The sequence below is a fragment of the Octopus sinensis genome, linkage group LG8 (genome assembly GCF_006345805.1).
Source record: "Octopus sinensis linkage group LG8, ASM634580v1, whole genome shotgun sequence".
NCBI lineage: Eukaryota > Metazoa > Mollusca > Cephalopoda > Octopoda > Octopodidae > Octopus > Octopus sinensis.
The window spans coordinates 25878006-25888005 of record NC_043004.1 but is presented as its reverse complement, the minus strand read 5'-3'; the positions used below and the strand labels follow the sequence as shown (position 1 = coordinate 25888005).

At 34.5% G+C, this 10000-nt stretch overlaps 1 protein-coding gene across 2 annotated transcripts in view; it reads left to right on the top strand.

The window, feature by feature from the left end:
- LOC115214765 (E3 ubiquitin-protein ligase TRAF7) overlaps window positions 1–10000 on the top strand; it is a 183542-nt gene that overhangs the window by 24015 nt on the left and 149527 nt on the right. The gene's annotated exons all lie outside the window — the stretch shown is intronic.

Below are 10000 nucleotides of genomic sequence, written 5' to 3'. Positions count from 1 at the left end.
GATTTGTCTGTGTTCCGTGTTCGTCCCTTCCTGTATTTCACGTTCATTATATATAAAAACATTCATTCTTATATATATATATATATATATATATATATATACATATATACGACGGGCTTCTTTCAGTTTCCGTCTACCAAATCCACTCACAGGCTTTGGTCAGCCCTCGTGGAGCTTAGGTGTTTTCGCTCAATAAACACTCACAATGATTGGTCTGGGAATCGAAACCGCAATCCTACGACCGTGAGTCCACTGTCCTAACTCCTAGGCCTTTGCGCCTCCACACACACACACATATATATATATATAATATATATATATATATATATATATATATATATATATATGTATGTATATAACTTAGAAGAATAACTTAGAAAGGTTTTTGGCCAGTATTGGCCCAGGCCATGTCTAACTTAATAGCACCACCTGGCGAAGTCTTTCAGTTCAGGATTTGGGCACCAAGGCCCATTCGAGCAGAGAGTTATTGTTTGCGGAGACATATCCGGGTGTGGGTGGTTTGTCCGGTACTGTTTGAAGGAATTTGTCCAAAGACTTCTTGAATGTTGTGTGGTCAGTTTCTTTTTTGACGTGTCCTGGTGTAATGTTGAAGAGAGCGGGTCCAATTGAGGTGAAATAGTTGTGCCGTATTGTCGTTATGTGATGCGATTTAGATTTTTGTTGTGGACGGATGGCACGTGGTCCAAGCCTTGGATGCATTTTGAAGGTGATGCCAACATCATTCGGACAGTGCTGATGGAATATTTTCCACATCATACAGATAATGTAGCGTTCACGGCGTCGTTGGAGTGAATACAATTTCAGCTTCTCTAGTCTACCCCAGTAGTCAAGGTCTGACATGCCATCTATCTTTTTTGTGATTGACCTTTGGGGAGCTTCAATTCTCATAATATTTTGTTTTGTGTAGGGAGACCACAGTGGACAGCAGTATTCAAGGTGGGGTCGGGCAAAAGTGGAGAAGAGAAGGATAATAGCGTGGGAATCTCTCGACTGGAAGGTTCTGAGAATCCAGGAACACATTCTGCGGGCCATGTCAACTTTGCTGCTTATATGTGTAGCCCAGCTTATGTTGTTGTCCACTGTTACTCCCAGGTCTCTGATGTTGTTGGATGCCATGAGAATTTCTCCAGAAGGAAGAGAGTATGGGAGTTTCAGAGCGTCCTCCCTTCCAAAGTGGATCAGTTCGAATTTGTCTTCATTTAGCAACATGTTATTCTTTTCCGCCCATTGGATGTATGTATATATATATATATGTATGTATATATATGTATATATATATGTATGTATATATATGTATATATGTATGTATATATATGTATGTATATATATGTATGTATATATATATATGTATATATATATATGTATATATATATGTATGTATATATATATATATCTATATCTATATATATATAATTTGAAACTGACTTATTGGAAGTCCACCTGAAGATTGTCGATCAAGACAAGAAACGATTGTAGTGGCGGTTTTTTTGACTATTTATTAAAATTTTATGTATTGATTAAGTCTTTCCTTGTTTGTTTTGCAAAATAATGGTTTTGTCTCTAATAATATTTTATAATATTTTACTATAAAATTGGATTTAATCCTAAATCTGATTTTTTTCCCTGTAAATTTGGATTTATTCCCTAATATTTATTATTTATATGCATATATATATATATATGTATGCATACATACATACATACATACATATATGTATGTATGTATGTATATATATATATATATATATATACATATATATATATGTATGTATATCATTCAACCATGGTAGTGGTTGAATATATTCTTAAGTCCATCATTTCATCAGTCGCAGCAGCTTCCATGCTTCACTAATTCAGTTTATAATCTTAAGAATATTACTTTTCATGCTTGCATTTTTCCATGTAATCCATGATTTTTCCAGGGATTGCTGTTATACGATAATTAATAAAGTGTCAATTAATAATTTAAGATTTTACCTTATAAAATACTGAAAGATAATATTTCAATTTTTTTCATGTTTAATTCAAATATATGTTGTGATTAAATTATTTGATATTACCCATCCACACCAAATTAATGGCAGGGATCATTACCATGTTGTTGGTTGCACCGTGGCTCACCAAAAGTTACAAACAACAAGACCATCAGTTACCATGCTCACTTACCTTAAGTAACCTAATTTTGCAATATTAGGAGGTCATGAGAATTCATTCAACGAAAAAAAACCTCAACGATTCCGGGGATTGGTGGTGGAGGTGGGGTGGACACCCCACTAATTTTTTCCAGAGCAAGATTAGGGATTTGCAGCACATTAGGAGGTCAGGGTACTTAATTCCATGCAAAAAAATCAAATTTTTTTTTTCTCAGTGAAAATCATGCAGGTGTTAATATAGAAATTGACCAGAATGTTGTTATTTAGCCTCAAATCAACCCTGATACTGCAAACGCATCATCAAACACATTCCATACAATGGGTTTGTGATTTAGGTATGGGGATACTTTGGCTGCTATTTTTAGTGTGTCGAGCGACCAGGTAGAGGCTCTCTCATTGGTTTGATTGCGTGATGAGATTTTTTTTACACATATATGTAATACGTATATATATTATCAGCAGAAGTTAGAGAGTAAGTCAAAAGCTGAGAGTTGGCACTTATCAAACTCGAATTCATCCATTGTCATTCTTTAACTTCTGATGAAATAACTTCTAAAATACAAAATTTTGTCAAAAACTTTTAAGAGGAAACCCTGTTGTATGTGACACATTCTACCAGTATCAGAAGTTTGAAAGTGTTTAGTTAGAAAAAAAAATTAATAAAATAATCTATGTCATAGTTAACTCAAAAGCATAAAGGCAGATGAGAGTGTAGTGGGTGCTTTTACATGCCACCGGCACGAGGTCCAGTCAGGCGGTACTGGCAACACAAATGGTGATTTTTATGTGCCACCTGCACAGGAGCCAGTCCAGCGGCATTGGCAACGACCCCGCTCAAATGTTTTTTTCACATGCCACAGGCACAAGTGCCAGTAAGGCGATGCTGGTAGCGATCATGCTCGAATGGTGCTTTTTATGTGCCATCGGCACGGAAGCCAATTAGCTGCTCTGGCAACGATCACGCTTGGGTGGTACTCTTAGTGCTCCACTAGTACAGATGCCAGTCATCGAATTTGATTTTGATTTCACTTGCCTCAACAAGTCTTTGCCAGCAGAGATTAGTGTCCAATGAAAAGTATGCATAAGTGGTGGTTGCACCCCTGGCATAGGCCACGAGGCTTGTAGGTCTTCTCAAGCACAGCATATTTCCAAAGGTCTTGGTCACTAGTCATTGCCTCGGTGAGGCCTAATGTTCGAAGGTCATGCTTCACCACACATATATATATATGTATATATATATATGTATGTATGTATGTATATGTATATATATATATATATATATATATATATATATATATATCATCATCATCATCATCACGGACGTTAAACGATGATGATGATGATATATATATAAATTAATAAATAAAACATGCATATATACATACATATGTGTACGTACCTACCTCTACATGTATATATACATGCATATATGGGTACAGGACACCAAAAAAACGTCAAACACAATGAGAAACGAAAACATAAACACAAAACCAAGGAACTGGACATTTTTCTTAAACAACGAAAAAATAGAGTACAGGACAAATAACACAAGGAAAATTCCCCTTCTTCAGTCGCCATGGTTTCATCTACTCTGCGTTTCGAAGGTGAAGGCGATACGCATTTTCAATAGAAACTTTCCTTCCCGCGAAAACCAAATTAAATAAAATTTTAGATCTTTTTGCGGAGGGGTAAAAATGGTAACAAAAACAGGACAGTAACGACAGTAGAAAATATAAACAGTAAAAGACAGGACAAGGAGAATAACAAGACAAGAAGGGCTGTTAAGCCGAACGTGATAAGGTGTTACGAACACTATTTTTGAGAACGGCGAAGGAGCAACAGAAAATGCCGTCTACACTTCAAGGACGCCAGGCCAGAAAGGCAGTAGCAGAGCTCTCATCGCGGGTCAACGACGGGAGGGAGGAGGAGGAGCAAGAGAAAGGGAGAGAAAAAAGGGAATGGTTGTGAGGAAACCAGAAAGAATGAGAGAGAGAGGGAGAGACAGTAAGGTAGAAGAAAAGGAAACCAGAAAGAATGAAGTTTGAGAAAGGGAGGGGACAGAAAGGTCAAGAGTGCGCATCATTATTAATATCAAGAACAGTCTTACTTGGATGCATGCGTCCCGTCATATAATAAATTAATAAATAAAACATATGCATATATACATACATATGTGTACGTACCTACCTCTACATGTATATATACATGTATATATGGGTACAGGACACCAAAAAACGTCAAACACAATGAGAAACGAAAACATAAACACAAAACCAAAGAACTGGACATTTTTCTTAAACAACGAAAAAATAGAGTACAGGACAAATAACACAAGGAAAATTCCCCTTCTTCAGTCGCCATGGTTTCATCTACTCTGCGTTTCGAAGGTGAAGGTGATACACATCTTTGATAGAAACTTTCCTTCCCGTGAAAAGCAAATTAAATAAAATTTTAGATCTTTTTGCGGAAGGGTAAAAATGGTAACAAAAACAGGACAGTAACGACAGTAGAAAATATAAACAGTAAAAGACAGGACAAGGAGAATAACAAGACAAGAAGGGCTGTTAAGCCGAACGAGATAAGGTGTTACGAACGCTATTTTTTAGAACGGCAAAGGAGCAATATATATATATATATATATGTATTTCCCTTCTTTCCTGAGCGTCAATAATACTTTAATTGTTCCACGTCCTGCGTTGCTGTGTTTTTTTTTTCTCTTTTTTTCTGTGTTTTCTTGTTTGGATTAACTTTAACTATATATATATATATATGTACATATATATTAAATATGTACATACAGAGATCCCCTTCAGTCATGACTGACCGTGGGATTGCACCTAGAAAGTTTCCCTCCCAGGCACAAGTCCAGGTAAGGATGTTTATGGAAGACCAACAGTCGCCCATGCATACCGGCCTCCTCTCTCCACACCACCTGTGTTATTCAAGGGAAAGGCAATGGCCAATACAGCTTGGCACCTGGAATTTGGTTCCCTGACTTTCTGAAAGATAGAAGTCAGACAGTAGTGGCCAGTGGAGCCACTTCTATGAAAACACAAATAGTGAACGGTGTTCCACAGGGCACACTCTTGGGACTACTGCTTTTCATAGTGGCCCTCTCAAATGTGCCATCCACTGCCTAGATAACCACCCTTGCTAGCTACACTGATGATATGAAAGTCTTGTAGAAAATACAGAAACTCAGCAATGTTGCACATCTGCAGCAGGAGTTGGACTCAATTTACAGATGGGCTGAGGATAATAATATGCAGTTTAATACTGAAAAATTCCAAGCCCTGTGCTGAAACTTACAGGGTGCATTGGTTCACAGGGAATTACAATCTCAGAACCTAAATCAGTGAGTTATCTGGGTATTGCACATTACCAGGATGGTGACAAAGTGCAGACGACTAGCTAGATGAATCCAGAGAACATTCAGAACCAGAGATAAGGAGACCATTATAGTCCTATGGATGATATTTGTCCTCAGCAGCCTGGATTACTGCTCACAGCTATGGTCATCCAACAGTGTAAAATTAACAGTGGACCTTGAAGCAATCCAGCGAAGCTTCACAAAGAAGATCGTCTCAGTGCAACAGCTGAGCTACTGGGAAAGGCTGAAATAGCTAAGACTCTGCTCCCTGGATCGAAGGCGGGAGAGGTATGCAGTAATATGCATCTGGAAGATCCTGGAAGGAACTGTGCCAAATTTTGACATTGAAAGCTACACAAATGCCAGAATGGATCAACACTGCATAGTGCCAAAGATCCCAGCAATACCATTGTGTTTCAGGATCAGTTACTGCAACAGCTCAGGTTTCAGGGGCCCAGAGCTTTTTAATATTCTCCCAAAGAGCCTCACATATTATAAATAAACTAGAGATATCCTATAATAGGTTTTTAGAATACAAACCTAGTCTACCACTGATCTACTAAAGTCTAAATTTATTTTTATTTTTCAATTTGCTGACTTAAATATTTTTTCACTGTAATTTTAAACCATTTTATCTTACTCATTTACCCCCTATATCATCTTACCGAATAATACATTTTTATTAGACACACACTTAACTTACATAGAACCAAACTGTTATAACTCACTATCTATTTTATAACTCAAGTGAAGTACATTCTAAAATTATTAACATGCAGGAAATAAATGATATGTCTAGCATATTCCTTTAATTTAACTCGTTAATACAAATAAACTACTATTTACTAACTATCTATATTAATAATAATCTGATATATATATTTTTATAAATATGGTATGATTTCTATACTCTCCATCCCTATATAAGATACTAAAATTTATTAGAATTCTTTGGAAAAAACTATCTAAAAAATATTTATTTCAAATCACAAGTAGGATTATGGCTGTCAAATGGTTTAGGTATTGGAAGTCTCTATTCTCCCTACCTCACTAGCTTCAGCCTACTAACTTTAGCTAAAATACATTCAGATGTACCAGAGTTAAGTTCTTCATAAAAGAGTTAGATCTATGGCTCTGCCACTTAACCCTTTCGTTACCAAACCGCCCAAAGCCGCCCGAATTTACCTATTCATATTTAAATGAGAATATCAGAGCAAATCTCTTCAGTACATTCGTGAAAACACGTATTATACTTCGTAAACAGTTCAACTACAGTTTTGTACAATAATCGAAGTGTAATTTTAATTCCGTGAATTTTGGGAGATTTTTTTCCGAAATTTGTTCCTATTGTTTTCAAAATTTGTAATTCTGACAAAAAATGGATACGAATTTCATTATATCAAGCAGCGAGTCAGAATTCGAAGGATTTTCTACTGAAGACCTTCATAAATCTAACTCTATGACTGAAAAAAAAAAAGCACATGGTATTTGATAATGAATTTGATGTTTCATTTTCCGAAAGTGAAAACAGTGAATCTGAGATCTCCGATAGCGATAAAGAAAACGAATTGGCACCTGAATGGAGTGAAAATTTAAAAACTGTTTCTTTCGGTGATTTTTCTGCAGAAACTGGACCAAGCCACAGACTTTCCAGAAGGGTAAAGCCTTAGGCTATTTCTATTTACTTTTTCGAATGAGCCTATTTGAAATCATTACAGCGAAAACGAACCGTTACGCTAAACGTAAACAAAACGAAAGAAAGGATAGTTTGTTATTTCCCACAACCTTAAATGAAATTAAGGCCTATTTTGCCATAAATATTATTATGGGTATCAGAAAGTTACCCAGAATAACAAATTCTATCGTAAAATTTTGTTGTATACCCAATTGAATATTAGCTAATATTTTCTATAGCGATGTTTGAACAAAATTTTAATAATTTTATATTTTGTGGAATTTACCTGTATCTACCTGCAAATAGAGTCACTTTGTGACAAAAATTATAGTTATAGAATTGGTTGAGAATATTTCATTAAATTATCTTCCAAAAATCAGATTAATATATCGATAAATAAAAAAGTTATAGTTGTTTAATGAAACCAGACTAAATTTATGATTACGTTAGAAATTAATTGAAACACATAAGGGGTGTAATTTGGTCAGAAATATAGTAACGAAAGGGTTAAACTGCCCCTTCCTCTATCTATAGATAAATTCTTGATTGTCTCCACTGAACTTTATAGAAACCCCCTCCCCAATGATAAATCTAAATAACAAAATAAATTCAGCGATAAGAAATCTACCCATGAGTAAAGATCTTTTACTACCATGTTTTTACTTATGAAATTCACCTCTCTGTCTATATACCTACCCTCTTTGTAATGTTGGCAAATGGAATAAGTATAAAAATGAACATTGCTAATTTAATTAAAAAATTCCATATGTGGCTGAAGATTGCTCTACATTTTAAAACTGATGTCATACTTACATTGTTTAATTAAATGAAGTAGCATGAAACGATTGTACTACACTACCTTTGGATATCCTTGTTGCTTATTATATACTAGCAGTATCGCCCGGCGTTGCTCAGGTTTGTAAGGGAAATAACTATAAAGCATTTTTAGAGAGTTATAGCCAAAAAATAGCAAAAAAATGGGAAAAAAATGATATTAAATTTTTTTTAGAGTTAAAAAAGGTGGAGTTGCGTCCCCTAGACGGTCTGTGGTTTGGGTTTCTGATTCTCGACACCATGTCGAATTTATCGATTTTTTTCAGAACTGGGGGAACTTTTCAAAATTTTCGCTGCGTTAGTTTTGAATTATGACATTGGGCTATGTATGTGTCAAGTTTCATCAGAATCGGTTGAAAGCCGTGGTCAGAGTGAGGGTACGAGAAAACAGACACACAGAAAACGCACTGACAAACTGCCGTTTATATATATATATATATATATATATATATATATATATATATATATTATAATCAAAATAAGCAACAACGATATCCAGAGGTAATGCAGTACGGTCATTTCATGCAACTCCATTTAATTGAAAAATGCAATCATTACATCAATTTAAAATGCAGAGCAATCTTCAGCTACACAAAGACATAGAATTTAATTAAATTAGAACAGATGGACATATTAGTATAATTATACCTAAAATCTCCAAGAAGTTAAGGAGATAGACAAAGAACATGCTGTCCCAACTCCATTTTAGAAGTTACTGAACTTTTCAAGAAGACATACATTGTTACAGACTCTGCCTGTCGCTGATTTTTTGTTTTTATGGGGTCAGTTTTAATTTATAGACTAGTTTATTAAATCCCTTGTATATCTAAGGCTGAGAGAACAGAGGGCAGTATCTGTTCGGGGTAGGGCTGAGGGAGCAGACAGACATCATAGTTGGTATAGTCATAAAATACCATCAATATTTATTAGAAGCAATATCATGAGGTTTGGTAAAGGAAAATTTAAAACAAGATGTTAGCTGATAATTAAGGGGGTTGCCTACTAGCAGACCATTGATAATGAAACAGGAAGTTTCATTAAACAATTTTAAACAATGTTGCTATATTGTATACAGTTAAAGTTTAGAGTTATTCAAAGGATTATTTAGAAGAATATTATAACAAAAGGATAGAAATTTATGAATACTTTTGAGTGTATACCCAACTTTTACCACAATAGAGGGAGGAAAAGAAATTATCCAGAAATAGTTTAATATTTATACGTATTGTACACTTAAATACTAATGCATCAGATGGAATCTGTGAATATTGATTAATTGCTATATACTGGTGTTAATAAAGGAGTATTGAGGTAAAGGTACATGCTAATTATATATTAATAAAATTATAATCTAAGCAGTATTTTTTATAAGTAGTGAATATACCAGTATAGTTATGTAAAAGCTAAGTATGAATTTATAGAGATACAAAAATTAGAATAATTTTATAAATAAATAAAGGCTAATTATAAAATAATAAAGAAATAAAATAAAATAATCAAGTAGGGCAGAACACCATAGAAAAGGAAATAAAATGGATTAATTACTAATAAATACTAAGGTAAAGTATATGTAGCTTATGAACACCAATAGAGAAGATTTTTAGAATACCTATTTAGCTAAATAAGTAAATGAAAAATATTTAGTCTGATACATTTTGAATTATTATACTTAGTAATACCATAGTATTACTAATTAAGCCATTTTATTTCCTTTTCTATGGTGTTCTGCCCTACTTGATTATTTTATATTTGTATATGTATATATATATATATATATATATATATTTCAGGAAGATGGCCCTGCTCGATCTGTAGAAAAGGTGTAGGTAGAAACTCGATAAGATGTACCCAGTGTAAGCTATGGACACATAAGAGGTGCAGCAATGTCAAAGGTAGGCTAACTGGGAAGATAGTTTTTGTATGTGGCAGATGCTCGGTGAGCATTAA